Below are 22,498 nucleotides of genomic sequence, written 5' to 3' on the forward strand. Positions count from 1 at the left end.
TCATCTTTTAAGATTTTGAATAGTTCCACTGGAATACCATCACCTCCACTGGCCTTGTTGTTAGACAAGCTTTCTAAGGCCCACTTGACTTCACTCTCCAGGATGTCTGGCTCAAGGTCAGCAGCCACACTATCTGGGTTGTCTGGGACATCCAGATCTTTCTGGTATAATTCTTCTGTGTATTCTTGCCACCTCTTCTTGTTGTCTTCTGCTTCTGTGAGGTGCCTACCATTTTTGTCCTTTATCATATCCATCTCTGGAGAAAATGTTCCTTTCATATCTCCAATTTTCTTGAAATTGGAGATATGAAAGTCTCCAGTTTTCTAGTTTTTCCCTTTCTATTATTTTCCTCTATTTCTTTGCACTGTTCATTTAAGAAGGCCTTCTTGTCTCTCCTTGCTATTCGTTGGATGTCTGCATCCAGTTTTCTGTAACTTTCCCTATCTCCCATGCATTTCCCTTCTCTTCTCTGCTATTTGTAAGGCCTTTGGGATGGTTTTTGTTGCTGCCTCCTGTACAATGTTACAAGCCTCTATCCAAAATTCTTCAGGCACTCTGTACAGCAACTTTAGTTCCTTACACCTGTTCTTCACTTCCACTGTGTATTCATAAGGGATTTGGTTTTGATTATACCTTACTAGCCCAGTGGTTTTTCCTACTCTCTTCAGTTTAAGCTTGAATTTTGCTATGAGAAGCTGATGATCAGAGCCACAATCAGCTCCAGGTCTTGTTTTTGCTGACTGTATAGAGCTTCTCCATCTTTGGCTCCAGAGAATATAATCAATCTGATTACAGTATTGCCCATCTGGTGATGTCCATGTGTAGAGGCGCCTTTTGTGCTGTTGGAAAAGAGTGTTTGTGATGACCAGCTTGTTCTCTTGACAGAACTCCATGAGCCTTTGCCCTGCTTCGTTTTGAACTCCAAAGCCAAACTTCCCTGTTGTTCCTTTTATCTCTTGACTCCCTACTTTAGCATTCCAGTCCCCTAGAATGAGAAGAAGGTCTTTCTTTGATGTCAGTTCTAGAAGGTGTTGTAAGTCTTCATAGAATTGGTCAATTTCAGACTCCTCAGCAATGGTGGTTGGTGCATAAACTTGGATTATTGTGATGTTGAAAGGTCTGCCTTGGATTCTTATTGAAACCACTCTGTCATTTTTGAGATTATATTCCATTACAGATTTTCCCACTCTTTTGTTGACTATGAGGGCTACTCCATTCCTTCTACGGGATTCTTGCCCACAATAGTAGATATGATAATCATCTGAATTGAATTCGCCCATTCCCATCCATTTTAGTTCACTGACGCCCAGGATGTCAATGTTTATTCTGGCCATCTCCTGTTTGACCACCTCCAGCTTCCCAAGGTTCATAGATCTTACTTTCCAGGTTCCTATGCAGTATTTTTCTTTGCAGCATTGGACTTTCCTTTCACTTCCAGGCGCATCCGCAACTGAGCGTCCTTTCAGCTTTGGCCCAACCACTTCATTAGCTCTGGAGCTACTTGTCCTTGTCCTCCGCTCTTCCTCACTAGCATGTTGGATGCCTTCTGACCTGAGGGTCCCATCTTCCAGCATCATCTCTTTTAGCCTTTTGTTTCTGTTCATGGGGTATTCTTGGCAAAGATACTGGAGTGGCTTTCCAATTCCTACTCCAGATGGATCGCATCTAGTCAGAACTCTCCACTATGACCTGTCCATCTTGGATGTCCCTGCACGGCATAGCCCATAGCTTCTCTGAATTACTTCGCCACGACAAGGTAGCAATACATGAAGTTCCTACGTGACAGCACATAGGAACCACAAACAAACCCGACTACAAACTCTACTAAATCTGGCAAAAGAATGGGAAAGAGTGGCATAAGATAATTGAGTATGTCAGTTTATTGAATTCACAAAGTCACTCCCTACAAAGTGGCGATTAGACAATGATGACGTGAGCTGTGAATGAGCAAAGCCAGTTCTCCCTCTTATCACACCACTTTATTAAAGACACATGGCCTGGCTTCTTCCCATTCATTTGAGCTGTCCAAATCTTTGGATCTGACAGATGTTCTCTAGAACTTTTCACTTGAATCCAGAACTGAATCTAGCTGGTTCCAGTTTGGCCCAGACCTCGTACCAATCAGAGTTATGAATTGTGACTTTGTCTGTGATCTCTTGCCTCCACACATGCCCACATGTGCTGAACATAATCTGAATCCCTTTCCTTGGGTGGTGAAATAGTAACCAGCAAGAATTCAGCTACGTTTCCACAATTGCATGTGTTTAAGAGTGAAATGGTAGCCTCTGTTTGGTAAATTCCAAGAAAAGCTTTTCTTTTAAATGTGAAGTGGATATATTGAGATAAGCCCTCCCAAGCCCACTTCAGCCTCAGTTCTGTTCATACATCTGAGTGAGTTTCAAGAGGCTCATGATATCTTGAGTAAGGACAATTCTTCCTGTTTATCTGGAGCCAAGTTTTATATTTAAGGGATGACATTCTTGGGTCTATGGAAAGACTAAAGATACAGTACTGAGATAAGAAAACTACTGGCAATTCATGGGACCAAGGATTGTTTCTCTTCCCGGCCTTCATTGGTTTCAAATCCTTTTGGCTCTTCATAAATTCTGCTCATCAGTTTCATGGAGTTCCCACTCAAATCAAAAAGACGTTTGAGCAACCAGGGGAGAAACTTTGGGAAGAGTCCTTTTTTTCATGCTTTCCTCTCCCATTCTGAAATTCTGCTGAACCTAAGGCTCTATTTATTTATTTTGTTTATTGTTATATTTATATCCCGCCCATCTAGTCATTTGACTACTCTGGGTGGCGTATATCAGACAAAATAAACAAAATAACATCAGCATCCAAGAATAATAAACATTCAAGATGGAAAAATACAGAAAAGATAGATCAAATAGTGCCCAGAGGGAGGGCTTGCCTGAATAGCCAGGTTTTTAATTGGCTTTTAAAAATACCCAGCGAAGGGGCCATACGGATCTCTGAAGGTAGGTTATTCCATAACCGAGGAGCCACTGCCGAGAAGGTCCGGTTTCTTGTTTTTTCCTTTGGGTCCTCTCTCAGCGTTAGGCTCCTCAGTCGCACCTCCTGACTAGATCGAGTGATACGGGCAGATTTTGGTGGGAGAAGGCGTTGCGTCAGATAGCGAGGTCCTACTTACTGGAGTAACACCATTAAGTTAAAACATAATAGTGGTTTATACCTTCTCCCTTTATCCTTGTCCCCAACCACCAGGAATTGCAGCCAAGAGAAAAGATTCTGGCTTTCAGGTGGAAATGGGTTCCCACCCTTGCTTCAAGTTGTTTCAGTTAGCCATATTTAAGATTAGGTTGTGAATTTCCATTGGAATTAAAGGTTCATCTGTGGGTCAGACTATTTCCCAAACCCTAGTTATTGCTGAGGAAGAGAAATAGCATAACCTCTAGGAGTAAAATGCCACTAATGAATGAATCCCTGCTTCGTTTCCTGATCAGCACAATAAGGAATCTAATCAGGGACTCATTAATTAGCAGCAATGTGCAACTGCAGTCTGCAGGTCACACCCTTTCCCTTCTGCTGGCATAACTGTGTAAGAGGATTGTCGCCAATATGTTAAAGGGGTTGTGCATGCCCTCTGATTACCATTTTTCTCCTTCGACGGTGAGACCTGCCAAACACTGAATGCCTCAGAAACTTGCAAATTAAGCCTGTGTTTATTTTCCACGGGCCAATCAATAAAACAAAGTGCTACTAGAGTGAAAGATGCAGAGATGAGGAAAAGCGTGGGCTAATACGAGAAGACTCCTTGGAAAAGACCTTGATGTTGGGAAAGTGTGAAGGCAAGAGGAGAAGGGGACGGCAGAGGACGAGATGGCTGGACGGGGTCATCGAAACGACCAACATGACTTTGACCCAACTCTGGGAGGCAGTGGAAGACAGGAGGGCCTGGCGTGCTCGGGTCCATGGGGTCACGAAGAGTCGGACACGACTAAACAACTAAACGATGATGACAAATACACATTTTTTGCCACTTAAGGGATGACTACTTTAAAATACACGCTCAGAGTATTGTTTCATCTGATCCTCTGTTCTTTTTGTATGCCATTGTCAAAAGCGTTTGCAAAGTGACCAAAATTTTCAGCAACCAGTTATACGATGCCAGATTGACAAATGTAATCTCACAAACAAGAAGAGAATATTGAAACTTCAAAAATGCCGTTCTCCTGCCCCCTTGTCCTGTTTGTTTCAGGAGGTCGGTAGAAGTTCCTAATGAGTTTTCTAAAGCATTTTCATAGGCAGCAGGCTGTCTCGTTTGAGCGAGGCAGGCACCAGCTTTCGCAGCTGTCCCAACAGGTTTCATCGCCTCTGGCTGGTGTGACAGTGTTAAACTCGCTGTCTGTGTAAGCATTTTGAACATTCCCATTGCCACCGTGTTACCTGGAGGGTTTCCTGCCCTGCAGAGTGAATTCCATTGAATGACATTGATTTTCTGCTCAAAAGAAATGTAGTCCCTGCAAGCCATACTGAACGCGGAGGCTGTGGCGTTTCTCAAGGGGTCAGAAGGAGAGAATATCCGCCTAGGTGACAAATAGCCTTCTCATCTGGTTCAGGGAGTGAAGGACTACCTGGTTTTACACATGGTTCTCAGGAGAATGGGGTAGAGCAGTGAAATCGCCGTAATCTGTCAGGCTCGAACAAGTGGAGAAGTTCTAGGGATTGCTCCACCTCACAATCTGGCCTCCACCCAAACGTGGCATATAAAGATTCTGGGCGAAGATGCAAGTGGTCCTCATCTTTCCTAAGTGGTTGCTATGAAATAGAAGGAGGGAAACATGTGCTTGCAAAAGATTCGCTTAATACCATTTCTGGCTATCAGGAGGCAAACCTTAGGAATTGGTTTTTCAACAAGAAAAACAAAACAAAACAAAATTTTAAAGGTGAGCCTGGTTAACAGAAGGAAAATAACATAGATAACAACATAATTACTATATTTGGTAATGGCTTAAGGAACCTTTGGCTAATGTTTAAGCCATTGAAATGGATGTCCAACATGTGTACATACTGTATTTTATCTCAACTGTTTCCCTCTGGATTCTTGTTCTGTAGTTTTTCTTCTCCAGAATAGCAACTTTCATATCTTATGAAGATCATCCTGACTTGAGACAGGTTTCTGTGTATTGTGATTTCTGGTGTTTTATTTACATCAATTAATTCTTTTGGTAAGAGAGTATCCTGTGTAGACTACAGAGGGGCATAGTTGGCGAAAGATGGCCTAGAACACATTGGTGAGAATTTTGTTTGCACACTTTAGAAGAACTACTCAACATCCACCCATTAAATAAATATTTCCTGCTAGGGGATGTGATAGATCTAAAAAATTCAAAAAAATGTTAATAATCTTTTTCTTCTAGGTTCCTTTTGCTTCATCTTTCACCTGTTTTCTGTGCAAAATGCCAATAACCCTCTACAACATTTCATGTCATCTTGCATGAGTTAGACATTATCCTGAGCAATTTCCCTCCCCTATACACACACACAAAAAAAAGAAATCTGACTTCTGAGTTATTACCAAAGCTGGTCTTTGCTTGTCTGCCCTCTCATGCCATCTGAATCAGGCAGCCCTTAAGGATGGGCCGTAACAGGCCATTACAAGGCCATTAGGCAGGAAATGTTGAGCCACCAGTGTCTGATGGCGATGGTTGCCTTAGCAGAGAGAGTATTATTTCATTTATGTTCTGCCCTCCCCAGTTCATCACTTAACACTTCATGAATGACTTCCATTGTGCTCTCAACCTGAACCAAACCATGTAAAATTTTAGGGGAAATCCTTTTCCTTTTTTCTCACTGTTCTCCTTTTTGTTTGTATTACCCTTTTCTTTCTGCTTTTTTGCCACTGTGTTTTGCCCCCTGCTTCCCTGCCCCAGAGGAGGTGGGGCCGGGAAGCACTGAAGACCTGTTCACGCAAAAAAAATTAACCACCACAAATCGCCAAACTGGCCGTTCATGCCCATCTTGAATTACAATACAAATATAGCAAATTGAAAAAGATACTCATTATTTTGCATTCACAGATTTCTCTGCTTAATTAATCTGATGCTTTGGCTTAGTTTTTCGGTCTTCCTGAATGAACAATCTGGATTATATGTTAGTTGCTATCTAGATGGTATTTCTTTACAGTAGGTGTCATCCAGCTGTCCAACTCTATAAATATCAAACCAGTAATAAACCAACCGTTGAATTTCTCCTTGCCCTTCAAGCAATACTTAATTTATTTTCCAAGAACATCCTGAAATGTGTTTATTATTTTAAATATGTTAGCCTTAGTTAACAGCCTGCTTGGAATTTCGTCCAATTACTATTTAGTCTTATCACAAATTCTGCAATGTGCCCCCTTTAAAAAAAAAAAAAAGGAAAAGGATCTGGAGACTGGTTAAACTGTGTTATCTAAATATTTGTTGATAGAAAAAAATGCATAATTCATTTGTTCTTAGAAGGAGAAGAAAAAGGAGCTGTGTGACTTTTTTTAATGGTGTTTTGCAAATAATGTCAATTTACAGTCAGACAGACTGGCCTCTGCCACAATTTTAAGCTTTTGCAACTTGCTCATATATAATAATAATAATTTATTGTCATTGTAAGTATATACACATACAACGAAATTCACAGACACCCAGAGACCAGACACATGCACACACATAAAATTCCCAAACACCCACTAAAAGTTCCCCACTAAAAATACAAACATCTACACCGCAGGCCAAGTTACACAGTCCAACTAATTATTCACTACTGGTGGTCTTTAAGCTCATTATTAATTGCAATTATAGCTCTGGGATAAAAACTATTGAGAAAACGTGTGGTCCGAGTCTTAATTGTTCTATATCTTCTGCCAGATGGTAACAGTTCAAAAAAGTTATAAGCAGGATGGGAAGAGTCTCTCAGGATGCTATGTGATTTCCTTAGACAGCGGGATGTGAAGATGTCATCCAGGGTTGGTAGCTGGAGCCCGATGATATTCTGGGCAATTTTAATGGTTCTCTGTAGAGCTTTTTTGTCCGCTACAGAGCTACTCCCAAACCATGCCAGAATGCCATAGGTTAGGACACTCTCAATGGTGCTACGATAGTATGACAGAAGCAAATGCTGAGATAAATTTAACTTGCCGAGCATTCTCAGGAAATACAGCCTCTTCTGTGCCTTCTTCATTAGCATGTTGGCATCCTGGTGTACACAAGCACTATGAGTTAGAATCTCGTAATTTGATTTCCCAACTTTGGATCCCCAGATGTTATGAACTAAATCTCCCAGAAGTCTGCCCCACTCTTTCTGCTGGCCAGGATTTCTGGGAGTTATGGTCCAAGAACCTCTGGAGACCTAAGGTTGGGAATTCTAGTACTCTTTGTCCTGAAGCCAGTGCCACCATTCCAAGGGAGGAATCCACAGCTCAAGCATCCCTGACATGTGGCCATCCAGCTTCTGTTCCAAAGCCCTCCATGAAGGAGAGTCCATCACCTTCTGTGGCAGTCCACACCACTGTCAAAGAGTTCTTACCATCAAGAAGTTCTTCCTAATGTTCAGTCAAAATCTCCTTTCTTGTCATTTGGATCCATTACCTTGCTTACTGCCCTCTGGAGCTACAGAAAAGAGTTTTGTTCCATCTTCCACATGACAGCCCTTCAAACGTTTGGAGATGGCTATCCTATTGTTTCTCATTCTTCTCTTCACCAGGTTACACATATGACGTTCCCTCAACTCTCCCTCACAGACTTTCCACATATTTTACTGTCCTGGTTATCCTCCTCTGGACATGTTCCAAACTTGTTGACAATCTTTTCCATCTCTGATGCCCAGAACTGGACATGATAGGGTCAGGTCTGACCAAAGTCTTGTGCGTGAGTCATGATGACTGCACATCATTATGTGTCATACTCCACAACTCATTATGAGCCCACCACCTCTCTTCCCATTCCCATCTCCTCTCCCCCTGGCTTTTGGGTGGATCAATATTTCAGATACAGCACGCTATGCTGCATTGTCAATTGATCTAGCCGTAACCCTTGTTTCTTCCCTACATTCCCTACACCTCTCTGCTTAAGTGTCTTTCCCCCTCTGTTGCCAGTTAACATGCATTTATCAAGTAGGTGCAATTATAAGATTGTAGTCTGCAGGAGTCCACTGAAAGCAGTCAACAGTGAATCTGTTGAGGACTGTTGCTCTAAGCAGTCGTTTTTGTATAGTATGCTATTTTTGATCGGTTCATAACTGTGAGTAAATGAAACCTTTTTATTCTTTCTCTTACCAATGTCTCAGAATGCGTTACTGAGATTGCAGGTGCCAGTTGATGAGACAAAACAGGGTGGTCTACACTCAGGAGACTTGACACTTATTCTGCTCTTTAAGCCTCTGCATCTCTGCTGCACAGCTAGAGGTTTCTAACCAAAATTCAAAACTCTGATGTAATGCGTCTTTGCACTAAGCCAGTGGTCTCTGATTCCCAGGTAGGAATGGGTGGAGATTGGTGCCCAACTTTTAAAGCCATCCGATCCCCCACCCCCCAAAAAATCAAATGTTCATCTCTTTCACCATTGCTCACATGACATTTATCTCCCCACTTCAAGACCAAGGAACACGTCTCAGGTCCCTGAGACACCTTCCAGCACTTTGAGATCAGAGATATGGCATGCTTGGTCTAAGCTTTGGACTCATTTGCTTAGCCTAAAGAAGCTCCTATAGTTTCTGCCCGACTTCTCAGCTGCGACTAGTTCTTTGAATTCAATAAAAGCACACCCAAAACCCTGTCCAGGATGACGAGGATCGAAAGAGCAATCTTTCATTATCGTAAGTATCTGTTTTAGGGCTTAACTACAGGATTGCTTTATTTTTAAATGGCTCCTGAATAGCGGGGAAAGATATTTGTATTTCAAACTTAATGGGAGGTCAGGCCTATTGAAAAAGCACTCAGAGAATAATGATACATGTTTGTTTAAAAGACAAGAAAACAAAGGATTGGAAAAAGTCTACTCTCAACAGAGTAAGAAATAAATGATCACTGAGAAAAAAGGGGTAGGAAATCCAACAGGCACCTGCTGCTTAATGGGAGATGCGTTGATTAGGGGAGCTTTCTGGAGGCCTCTAGAGATCTTGCTCTGTGTAGAAAAAGATGATCCACGGGCAAGGTGGGATCGTATCAGCAAGTCCTTGTCCCTGATCCCAAGCAAGCACGTGAACCATCTCTGTTCAGAACTTGGTCTACTATTTCAAAAGCATTTCACTGTTATTATAGTTACAGCCCCCCCAAGCAGTTATTTATCAATGCAGTTGCAGTTGGACCTCCATATCTGTAGGAACTGGTTCCACAATCTACCACGGATGCCTGAAACCGTGGATACGAGGGAACTCTATATACGTATACCACATGCTGGGGGGGGGGGGTAGGAGAAAAGTCACAAAGGGATGGGACAAAGGCCGCAATGGGGCACCCTTGTATGTGGTACAGAGGGCTGTGGCATACCACAGAGAAGTGAAACCACATATACCAAATCACAGGGTACAAGGGTCCTCCAGTATAATATTTTGCTTCCCTGTTTCTCAGATGTAAATTAATTATTTACTTTCTTTCCCATCTATCTTCTCAGCACCCACCATAAATCGTGGGGATTTACCCAGCTCTCAAAAGATGGGCTAGTCTTCCTCTACCATTTATTAAGGCCATATCTTTGCTGCTACGATGCTTTTGCTATCTGCTATCAAATCACTTCTGACTTATGTAGACCCTATGACTTAGTGACCTCCAAAAGGTATTCTCATTAACAACCCTGCTCAAATCTTGCAAACTGAGGTCCTGGCTTCCTTTATTGAGGAAAACCATTTGGCATGCAGTTTTCCAGTTTTCCTGCTGCCTTCAACTTTTCCATACGTTATTGTTTTTGCCAAGGAGTCTTATCTCTTTGTGATATAATCTCAACTATGATTGTCTCAATATAGTCACAATAGCCATCCAATTAAAAACTAGCATTACACAACACAATGAACAAAGTTGCCCCTCGTTAACTTACAATCATGCTGCATGTAACCTCTATGAAATATCAGTTCAGCCTAAAGGGGTGGGACTAAGAAAGAGCAGGGCTGTAGCAGATTTTTGAATCAGAAAGAGCAAGAAAACTAAACAGGATAGAGCTGCTATTGTCTCTTGGACTGCCGAAGCCAACTTGGATATAATTCCTGTATCTTTATGTTGGAGGGATGAATCTACATAGTGAATTCAGGAATTGCATAGAATTGTATTGATATTTTATTTTATGTGTTATGGATACCCAACCCAGATGAGGAAGAGATCTTAGATTTTTGTATTCTCCAAGTCTTTCACAACCAGGATCTGATGGTTGTTGTGGTTTTTTCAGGCTCTTTGGCTATGTTCTCAAGGTTGTTCTTCCTGACGTTTCGCCAATCTCTGTAGCCGGCATCTTCAGAGGACAGCATGGACAGAGTTCCTACTCCAGTCCTCTGAAGATGCCGGCCACAGAGACTGGTGAAACATCAGGACGAACAACCTTCAGAACACAGCCAAACGGCCCAAAAAACCCACAACAACCATCTTAGATTTTTGTCTGACTTTGAAACCTTGAACTTTACAAATTCTGCAAGCAACTCCTTTATTGGTGCTGCTATCAAGGATTTGTAGCATTTTGTTGTTATATTTGTTCATGTTGTCTGCCATATCAAGTGCAAATAAGAAGAGATTGTTTTTATGAAATTGTGCTGGCAAGGCTCATCAATAGTAAGCAAATGGCCCCAGAGAACTTAAAAGTGTTACATATACAATTGTGATGCTTTCATTAGAGAACACAGAATTAATGACAAATTTAGAGATGTCACAAACTGCCAGTTCAATGGGTCATGCCAGTTCGTTTATTGTCCAAACGGATGTTCTGCGTTTCCCAGCCCACCTCCAGATTAGACCAGATTGCACTTTGTGCCCATCTTTAGACAAGTTAGTTGTGGGTTTTTCGGGCTCTTTGGCCATGTTCTGAAGGTTGTTTTTCCTAACGTTTCGCCAGTCTCTGTGGCCAGCATCTTCATAGGACAGCACTATCCCACAGTCATAAATACTGCACTCCCAAGCCAACTACACCAGAGCACAGAGTGCTGTCCTCTGAAGATGCCGGCCACAGAGACTGGTGAAACGTTAGGAAGAACAACCTTCAGAACATGGCCAAAGAGCCTGAAAAATCCACAATAACCATTAGATCCCGGCCGTGAAAGCCTTCACGAATATATTTAGACAACTTACTTAGTTGTAACTAATTACTTCCCTTATCTTTATGGACTTCAGCCTTTTTCAACCTGGAATATGTATACTTCCCAGACATTATTCAGCCTTCCCTCCCTCCCATCTTGTTGTAGAGTGAGAAAGAAGGTGACTATGTGAGAAATTACAGGAATACTTGCAGCCTCTCAAATTTCAGAAACACAGAGAGAAGGTGAGGTAGAAATGCTTTGATTTGCCGTCTAATTGTTTCAACACCCTTTCAAGATCATTAGCCATCCTTTACCAAGTCAAGATGCCATTTGTTGTTCACGTTAAAGGTTATACAGGGAGGGAAAAAGATTTCTTTTTCATATGGCTAGAACTCAAGGAGGACTCTGAGCGATTCTTGCTCAGCTTTTCAAGTGATACAAAGTGTGTTTTGGGCTGGGAGACTCAGAACATTGTGTTCCTCGTTTGCTTATGATTTGTTCACGGATGTTGACTAGAAGGAACAGCCTGAAGACATGCCAGACTCCGAAAGGAAAGTAGAATCATATAATAATTGAGTTGGAAGAGGGCCTCTAAGGCTATCAAGCCCAACCTCCCTGCTCAATGCAGGAATCCAAATCAAAGCAGATCTGACAGATGGGGGTCCATTTTCATCTTGAAAATTGGAGGCAGCGATGGAGGCATGTTTTCTTCAGACTGGGATGAGTTGTATCAGATGTGCGGGGTTCTGATTTCCTTCCTGAAGTACTAGGTCCTGTTTTGGGTACCACAGTTTCAGAGAAATAGCTACAAGTCGGAACATGTCCAGAGCAGAGTAACCAAGTCCACAGAGAGTGTAGAAATGAAGTCCTATGAGGAAGAGCTGAGTAGAGTATGTTTACTTTTACAAAGGAACAATAAAGAGATATTAGAAAGCCATCTTCCGTTTCTGAAGGGTCATCCCATGGCACATGGAAGAGCAAGCAAACTTTCTTCCTGCTGCTCAAGGACATTTGAACCAGTTAATACAACTTACAAGAAAGGCAATTCAGACCAAGCATGAGGAAGTGCTCCCTGACAATAACAGCTATCCCATAATGAAAAGGACTACCTTAGATGGTAGTGGAGTGCCCTTCACTGAAAGTTTTTAAACAGGGATTGGCCATCTGTCCAGGATGCTTTAGTTGTAGATTTCCTGCATTGCCAGAAGGTTGGGGTATGTGATCCTTGGAATCATTTCTACAATTCTATGTTTCTTGTCTTACCGGCTTAATTGGAAGCAGACGTTGTTTCCATATTCAGTGCTTCTGGTCATAGCCTGCAAAGTCCTTGTGTAGTGCTCTTTCTCTGCCCCGGAAAGTCTGTTGCATTTTTAGAGCAGTAGGTTGAAGTGGGTTTTTTTCCGGGCTATTTTTTGTTGCAGAGTTTTGAATGTCTGGTTAAATTCCTGTAGCTGCACAACAGAAGTGCAGGTATTCACAGAGCAGAACTGCTTCATGTTCCCCAGAGTAGTCCACCACTTTTTCTCATCAACTGGCACTTACAGTCTCAATAACTGAAACAAGAAGAAAGAATAAAAGGTCTCATTACTTACAACCGAAGAGATCAAACAGCAAATTGGCAAACATGGTTGTTTTCAGCAACAGACATCAACAAACAAAAGAGAGGAGGGAAACTCTGAGCAGAGAGGCTGGTGGTGGTCCGCCATGCTTGAAAAATTTCATACCTGCAGGTCTCAACCAGAGTAGACTCATTGACTTACCCGTATTTTTCGCTCCATAAGACGCACCTTTCCATAAGACGCACCAATTTTTTAGGAGAAGAAAACAGGAAAATATAATCCGTTTTCTTCGCTCCATAAGACGCACAGACTTTCCACCCCCCTGTTTTGTGGTGGAAAAGTGCGTCTTATGGTGCGAAAAATACAGTAGTTACTGAAAAGTAAGTCAACACACTTTCTAGTCTGGAGAACTCACAAGCTTGCACATTTTGTGAATGTATTGGTGATTCTAATAAATGAATTTCCACTTTTCTTCCTGTGTCTCAACACAGCCTCTTTTGTCAAAACTGCTCATTTTTTGTGAGAGCCAGTGTGATGTGTGAAACAGAGTGATGGACTGAAATTCACAAGACATGGGTTCAGATCTCTGCTTGGCCACGGAAACTCAATTTGAGATAGTAGTGGTAAAATAAATGAATGAATAAATGTGTGCTGTGAAATCAATTCAGATTTATGGCAACCCCTTCTGGGGGGGTTCTAGATAGAGAGTACCCAGAAGTGATTTACCACTCCCTTCCTCTAGGGGCGCTCAGGGACTGTGCAGCTTGTCCAGGACTCTTCCCTTGAGAGGCACATTAGGGAATCAAACCCCTAACATCTGACTCCAGAGCCAAATATTTAATTCACTAAACTATCCTACCTGGCTGGATAGCTGAGCTCTCCAACCTGGCCCAACCTGGCTGGATATCACATTGGGAAAGGAGCTCCATGTTCTCTAGACTCACAAAGAGAGTAGGGCTTAATAAGAAGCTGACGGCAGATAGACCAAGATCCAGGTCTATAGAGCCTGTGTCCTGAGCACACTCCTGTCCTGCAGCGAGTCCTGGACCCTTTGTCCACGGCAGGAGAGGAAGCTGAACACCTTCCATATGCATTTCCTCCGATGCATTTTTGGTATCACCTGGCAGGACAAAGTCCCAAATAGAGTAGTCCTGGAACGAGCTGGAATTTTTAGTATGCATACATTACTGAAACAGCGACATCTACGTTGGCTTGGGCATGTCGTGAGAATGGCTGATGGTCTCATTCCAAAAGATCTCCTGTAGGGAGAATTAGTGCAGGGAAACTGCCCCAGAGGGAGACCACAGCTGCGATACAAGGAGATCTGCAAGTGGGGTCTGAAGGCCTTAGGAATGGACCTCAACAGATGGGAAACTTTGACATCTTAGTGTTCAGCCTGGAGGCAGGTGTTGCATCACGGCCTCTCCCAATTTGAAGAGACCCTTGTCCAGCAGGCCGAAGCAAAGAGGAAGTCACAAAAACAGCAAAACCAGGGAGCTGGACAGGGGACAGATTGTATTTGTCTTCAGGGTGGAAGAGATTGTCACTTACGAATTGGCCTCTTCAGCCACACTAGATGCTGTTCCAAGTCCTCCATGCAGAGCACGTTACCATAGTCTTTCGAGACTGAAGGATGCCTAATGATCCAACCTGGCATACTTTTGAAACCCTATCAAGATCACCAAAAGTCAGATGCGATAGCACATGACAACAACAAAAAGCAACGACATGTTGGATGATTTAAATGTTTCCCCACTTATATCCAGATGCCTGTTCACCATATTCTGGAAAAAAAAATTACCAACAGGAAATATTCCTAACTTAGCTGGCTGTCAAATTGTCTCCAAGACCACCTGAACCCAACAGAACCCGCTGTGAGTCAGTTCTTGTGACACTCTACTCTTTCAAGTAGCCCATGATTGCTGTGAAGGATAAAAAGCTCTCGTGAAGCATCCAATCAACTCCAAAATGTTCCAGAAGCCTTGGCCGACACGTAGACTTGTCTTGTTTTATACCTGCTTATCTAAATAGATCAAAGTCCTCGATTGTCTGTGCTCAGCCTATTGGCAAAACGCCTGCGTCTCCACAGGGTCTATGAAGGGCAAAACCATAATGTGTGCAAAAGTCAATTATTTTGACTAGCACTATTTGACTAGCTAGCACTATTTGATCTTTTTTTTAAAAAAAATCGTGCATTCAGTAGAAAGGAGACAGTAAACCCTCCAGCTAGCATGGAAATATTAACAGGAGCATTTTCCCCTACCATCAAAAAGAGAAAAGTGAAACATTTGGGTTGACATATCAAAGTGCAACAGCCTCTAAGATTGCATGCGATGTGTTGGAAGGGTTTACGAGTCAGCTTAAAATCAAATGATGCTTTGGAACGATTATTGCATGTGGGTTCTTTGACTTGGAGGGGGTGAATCTCTCAAAATGACATGACTTGGGCTTCCGAGACAGCTTGAAACGGGACTAGCCCAGAGATCTGCAATCGTGGTTCAGTTTCTGTTCCAAAAGTGAAAAATGAAAATGAAAACGCTGCTCTTTTACAACATGATGGCAAAACCACCCAATGGCCAGAATCCTGTTGCTTACCATACACTAGAGTAGGCCCATTAAATCAATGGGGATTGGAGAAATCAGCTTCTCTGTAAACTCTAATGATTTAAATGGACCTACTCTAACTGTGACTTACTTTAGCACAGCATAGTTGTGACTTGCTATCATAACTAGAGTAGGCCCATTTGAATCAATTGGGTTTGGAGAAATAAACTTCTCTGTAAACCCCATTGATTCAAATGGACCTATTCTAACTGTGACTTACTATCATAACTACAGTAGAGTAGAGTAGGCCCATTTGAATCAATGGAACTTATGGAGGAGTTCATTCACTAAATACCCATTGATCCAATGGGCCTACTCTGGTGTGATTTACTAAGCTAAGGAATGGGATTTTGGCTGCTGCTTGACTGGCTTGACCAATAAAACTCACTGTGGTTGTGGCTCAACCTGCCTATGAACCATGGTGTTCCTAGACAGATCCGGCGCTGGTCTAAAACTAGACAGATCTGGCACTGCTCTGAACCTAGGTCATCACAACATAGATTACCATATTTTTCCGTGTATAAGATGCTCCCATGTATAAAACGCCCCCCCCCCACTTTTCTAATCCAAAATTAAGAAATCAGAGTGGGGCTTAGCAAGGACGGGGGGAAAGGGATCAAAGCGCTGCAGGATAGCTTTGATCCCTGCTTTCCCCTCCACTTGTTTTTGTTCTCTCCTCAGCTTACTCCCGTGTATAAGACGACCATCAATTTTTAGTCTAAAGATTTTAGACAAAAGTACAGTCTTATACAAGGAAAAATACAGTAATTGACTCATTATATATATTAATTATCCCACCTGTAGTTTTTTGCAGTTGCTCATTATGATTAATTGTATCTAGATCCATTGGTAGGTGTTTTTTTTAAATTCCTTGTCAATGCATTCTGATTGGTTCCAGTTATCGACTTTTGTACGCTAACTTTGATTTCTGTATGTGTCCATACATATCTTGCTATAATCCTAACTCTTGGCTGTGGTTTTTAAAAGTCTCGCATACTGTACTACCTGTAAGTTACTTCTATGATGACCTTGTCCAGAGGTTGCTGTCCAAGAACATCTGGGGACCCAAGGTTGAGAATCCACTGGACTAGAACAAGCTGCTGGTCAGATTTTTGAGCAGTCAGGCCAGGATTCAAAGGGCTTACAAATAAAGACAGCATAGTGTTAACAGGAGCTGGTGATCAGTTTTAAGGTCAAGACAAGGCATGCCTGTATAAGAGTCAAGGAGAGATACATTGCTCAGTGTAAGAAGCCAAACACAGAACATCCTATCTGGCCATCATATGTGTGACATTACTATTTAGTAGACATAAGACTGGTAAGATGTGAATGCTGCAACCTGTCCAGGTAGTTCAAGGGTAAAGTACCTTGTCTCCTTTGCCTTCACTTGGTCCTGTTGCCCATAGGCACTCTCACAACTGTGTGAGATATATCTAATTCTATACATATCTGCATGTATAGTTCCTGAAGTCACAAATCAAGTAACCACCCTGCAGGTATTAGCCAGCCCTAAGAAGACTGCAGTTGTTCTTGCTTTCAATGTGTTTCTTAGAACTACTGATGCACAGCTTCATTGGTCCAATCAGTCAATTAAAATCAGATCCGACTTCCCTGGCTGAGATCCCATTACACAGTTAAGGCAAATGGCACAACTTTTGGAAGCAAATTGCTGGAAATTAAGAAATCTCTGCAGATGTTGTCTGTTGCATACTGAGTCGCACAACTTGGCATGCTGCAGACACTGTGTCTATGGAGATTTCATAACTCACAACAATTTGCATATGGAAGTTACATCTTTTGTGTAACTGTGCAACAGGACCTCAGCCACTGGGCTTGTTAGTTTGAAAACATCTTTTTTAAAGAGTATTACCTTATAAGAGGCATTCCAGTTGGACAGAATGAGGAATGCCTTTTCTGGAATCCAACCTGTTTTGATGCACACACGCATGACCTTCCATGTAAATGATATATACCAAAGATTGGAAAAGCTACCTTTTGGATTACAGCTCTCAAAATCTTCCAGTGGTCAGTGTACACTTGGAGTTGTAGTGCAAAAACAGTAACTTTTCCAATGGTTTAATTTTAAAATACATATGATTTCTTGAATTGGAAGTCAAGCCAATTATCATTAACCTTTCTCTCTCTCTCTTCCTTTTTAAATCTATGTTTTCAGGGATTTAAAGCCAAAAGGAATGAAGACACTCATTTGAGTGCTAGATGAAGGTTGTCCTTCATTTTGAGTAGAACCAGACAGACAGTATTCTGGGAACACATTTGGTGAGTAAGATCACAACTGTTCTTTAACCTTTTAAAACCCAGAAGTGGAGGATCGATCCGCCGACTCTGAGCAATTGAAGTCAACCACGTTGCATACTGTATCTGAAGCAGCCACCTGCTCTGTCCAAATTATGGTACTCATGGCGGTGATATCTTCTTGCTTGGGAGGTCTTTAGCGACCAAGGTGCATCTAACTCACAGTGCACGGTGAGATAAGTGGCTTTATCATCTTCTGTTTGTGGTCTGTATTGCATGAGTGAGGAATCTAGGATTTACTGGAGAGGTATCAGGCTATGTACCTTTTACTGTAGGTACTATATCGCTGCTTGTCTGACGCCAAAGCAAGCTTGTGAGGCCATAAATGCCAGCCCAGTTTTTATTTCTATCTGGGTAATGATACTCTGAGATCTTTAAAAGGCTTTGGGAAAGACACCATAAAGCATCTCACAGAGAGAGCTTCGCCTACCGAAAGCACGAGGCTTGCAGCTGTAAACCTTCTGAAACCTCCTCAGAAAGTACAAGGTGACCTTGCTTGGCTGTTTTCTGTCCTTTTTGCTTCTCCGGCTCTTGAAAAATAATTGAACAGCTGGTAGCAGACTAAGAAAACTTTATTTCCCTTCCTACCCGCCCCGGGATTAGCAGTTTATTTACTGGTTGATTGGTTGGTTTAAAACAATTAGAGTCCACCCTACACCACAAGATCTCCAGGTGGGTTGCGAAGCCACACAGAACAATTTTTAAAACAGAAGAGAACTAAAATAATTTAAAATCAAGCTGTTCAAAACACAAAACAAAAAGACTGAAATGCCAAAATCATTGCACTAAAACCTGTACAGGCCACCATCCTCAACTCTCAAAGGCGCTAATAAATAATTATATGTTAACCCGGTGCTGAAATGATGTCAGTGTCGGCACCCATTGAGTCTCCAAGGGGAGGGCATTCCACAGTTGAGGTGGCATCACAGAAATAGCCCTCCTGTATCTCCAAAACAATGAACTGCTCTCCATGATGGGACACAGAAGAGGGCTTCCCCAGCAGATTTTGGAGATCAGGTAGGCTTATGGAGGGAGGTGCTCCTTCAAATATCCAAATACCAATCTCTTTTCTAGAGAGAGGGATGGAAGAGGATGGAGCCGCAACGGCCAAACCAGTGATGGCATCTGATTGGTCACAGGAATAGATCTAGATCCAGAGTTCCTAAGTCCCCTGATAGGAAGGGCAGACTACTTTATATAGCCTGGGAGCTGACACTTGGCAGATGCAGAGCCTTCAGAACATAGGAATACTGTAGAAACAGAGATTTCCTGGCTCATGACTCTGAATCCACAGGAGTGAAGGCAGTGAATCCTTTCCAGGTTTTAGTTTGAACTTTACAGGAAAGCTTCTGTGAAGTCTGAATGAAAACCAGGAGTAGATTCACCGCCCAGGCAAAACAGGAGTCAGTCACCCACCTCCAGGAATGGTAGAAGACCATTCTTGAACACTCAGTGGAAGATTCAGTGGAAGATCCTATCTACTCCTTGAGGTTCAGAGGCACAGCATGACATGGGGTGGAACTTTTAGCCAAACTTTCAAACCAGAAGTTTGAGATCAGCAGTCCTCCATTTGGTTTTCTCCCAATGGCTTTCACCATCTTCCATAATTGCTGTTCATTGGTTATACTGGCCAATACAGGCTTGTAGTTGCAACCATTTTGGGGGGCACTACATTGTTTAAGCATGTTTTCGGCCTTCTCCTCGAGGCGCTGAGAAGACACGTAAATCTCCTCTGTGCCAAGCAAAACCACGGGACTTGAAAAACCTAGCTGGGGAAGAACATGCCAGCTCATCATGAAAATAGTCAAGTATAATCTGGTCAATCCAGTGCAGTAACTCGCAGAATCTGTTGGTCATTAGTTTTTGAAACAATGGATCACAGCTTGGAAATATTACAGAAAACTGTAATCCCAAAATGGAAAATTGTCCACTTCTGACCCTTATCGTAGAAATAACATGTGAGTTTTATTGGTCCAAGGCAACAAAACATCGGAAGGTTGGTGTGGTGCCCGCCCAGGTCATAAATATTAATGTGATATCTGCATAGACCAATGGGAGTGCTGGAGGGGGGGAGTCACGAGATATAAGAGACTCAGCAGGAGGAGGGGGAGGAGTTAATTAGTCAGGGAGATGGAGAGTTTAGAGAGAGTTGGAGAGTTTTGGGAGTTTGGGCGGGAGAGTGATGGTGGAGAGTGGATGAAGGTGGATGTTTGTTTAAGAGTTAACAACATGGCTTGAACTATCACCATCTGTGACAATAAATTTCTATTTGGTTCTTATAAAAATGACATATTGCCTGGACCTCTATTATTAATAATACATAATGTTCACATGGCGTGAGCTCTTAATTTGGTGAAACAAGCAGCGGCCACGTGGGGATCATGACGGTTGGCAACCTTAATCCCTAAAGAAAGTTGTTTCTTTTCATCTTCAAGTTGCTTGAGTTTCTCAGTGTCCCTCAAAGGTAAAGGTTCCCCTTGACAATTTTTGTCCAGTCGTGTCCGACTCTAGGGGGCGGTGCTCATCCCCGTTTCCAAGCCATAGAGCCAGCATTTTGTCAGAAGACAATCTTCCGTGGTCACTTGGCCAGTGCAACTTAAGACACAGAACGCTGTTACCTTCCCACCGAAGTGGTCCCTATTTATCTACTTGCATTTGCATGCTTTCGAACCGCTAGGTTGGCGGGAGCTGGGACAAGCAACGGGTGCTCACTCCGTCGCGTGGATTTGATCTTATGACTGCTTGGTCTTCTGACCTTGCAGCACAGGCTTCTGCGGTTTAGCCCGCAGTGCCACCACGTTCCTCGCAGCACCACCACGTCCCTCCAGTGTCCCTCATCTTGTTGCTAATCTGAGAAGTTGTCTTCCAGGATTCCAGATTTTTATTTTGTTAATATTTTTTTTAAAAAACCCTATTTAAAATCAATAAAAGTCAACCTGGCGGTTGTGGGTTTTTCGGGCTGTTTGGCCATGTTCTGGAGGTTTTTCTTCCTAACGTTTCACCAGTCTCTATGCTCCAGAACATGGCCAAGCAGCCCGAAAAACCCACAACCACCATCAGATCCCAGCCCTGAAAGTTTTCAAGAACACCAAAATCAACCACATAGACTTCTCTGTGGTGTTCCCAATTTCATGAAATACATTTGCTACAGGGGTGTACTTGAGCCTGAGCGGATTATTAGGGGTAATGTACCAGACATTTAGAAACCCATTTGGTTCTTTTATGATAATCTGGTATGCAATTAATTTATGATCATCTTATTTGCAATTATCATTAGCAATGTAGGGTTTCTGCCAGCATTACATTTCTTAACTCATGGTATTTGTTTTACGGTCATTCATTTAAATTAATGTGCACTTCCATATTGTAAACAGCCGTTTTCCATAGTTGTGAATATCTCTGGGATTTGTTGCAGATTGAGATGAAACCTAATGGCAAAAGCTGCGTGAGATCCAAGCTGAAAAATAATAATTTTGCGCACCGCACTATTCTGAAGACAAACTCTCCTAGCAGTTGCCTGTATGCCCTTGGTAAAGTTTCTAGACCTCATTATTCTCATCGCCATTAGGGCATGTGAATACTACTAAATCACAACTTCAGCCATTCTTGCTGTCTTCTTAACTTCTTAAGGGGCAGCAATTTGGACTCACGTTGCATCTTCTGACATTTAAATATTAATCCATTTATTGGCTAAGAGTCTGTTGGAATCATCTTCGGATAATATTGCATCTTTTGCCAATTGCACAGACTTGTTTTAAAAATCACTTCCACTTATTACTTCACCATCAGCTGTGACAGCAATAATGGTTAGTTATTCAATGTGTCTGCTCTACGTCGATCAGCGTGCAGCACTTTATACTGGCCCATATGAGAGCAGCTCCTTGGCAGCTTACCTGAAAAAGACACTGACCCAAGATTTCTTAGGTTCCATTTTTTGTAACCTAAGTCCTGTCTTGGATAAATACACAAGTGGCTCCCACAGGCCACGGCTGTGATTCAACCTTTTCCATTGGCCGTAAGGCCCTAAAACGTTCTGTGTCTTCCCTCATTCAAGGCGGATTAACCAAGACAGTTCCTCCTGGTGTATTGAAGCCCTATTGTTTCCTCTTGAAAAGCCAATGAACAGCAAGGAGCTCAATGAACAGGGATCAGTCGGGAAGTGGGGAAAGAACATGGGGGCCACGTTGAAGTTGGCCAAAGGCCATAGATTGCCTACGTGCATTTAGATCCTTTTAAGTTACTGCACATATTTTATCTTTCCTTTTTGATTGATTTGTGGATACTGTCTCTTGTGCCATGCTGTTTCATCGATGTTTCAAAACTTGATTAATTGCATGTGTTATCATTTTGCTAGCCACCCTGACACCATTTCTGTTGGATATTGCAGAATATGGATTTCCTCGGGTTCAAATAAATTGATGTATGGTGGTTGGTTATGTTGCAGAGTTTTGAATTTCTAGTAAAACTTTTTTTTGCTACAGAGAAGTTTATTTGTTTAAACCTGTATCCTGCCCATTTAGTGGACAAGCCACTACTTGTTCCGCAGAGGCCACCCCTTTCTGGTTAACTGGCACTTATAGTAAGTTCTGAATAACTCACTCTGAGACATTTGTAGGAGAAAGAATAAAAACATCTCATTATTTACAGTTGTGAACAGATCAACAGCAAGCAAACAAAGTGACTTCCAACAGACTAAAGAGAGAAGGAAAAGAACACTCAGCAGAGAGGCGGGGCCTGGAAGGAACAATTGGTTACTCCCAGATAGATTGACAGTCACTCCAGCCCAGAAATGTCCCTCCTCATCACTA

The 22,498-nt window shown here is 42.3% G+C and overlaps 1 long non-coding RNA gene across 1 annotated transcript in view; it reads left to right on the forward strand.

Moving 5' to 3' along the window:
- Positions 1-22,498, forward strand: part of LOC144588098 (uncharacterized) — a 689,650-nt gene that overhangs the window by 229,856 nt on the left and 437,296 nt on the right. Inside the window, exon 2 of the long non-coding RNA XR_013543444.1 lies at positions 17,551-17,654. This is a non-coding gene — a long non-coding RNA (uncharacterized LOC144588098). The remainder of the gene's footprint in view (positions 1-17,550; positions 17,655-22,498) is intronic.

Source organism: Pogona vitticeps, chromosome 3 (assembly GCF_051106095.1).
Source record: "Pogona vitticeps strain Pit_001003342236 chromosome 3, PviZW2.1, whole genome shotgun sequence".
Classification (NCBI taxonomy): Eukaryota; Metazoa; Chordata; class Lepidosauria; order Squamata; family Agamidae; genus Pogona; species Pogona vitticeps.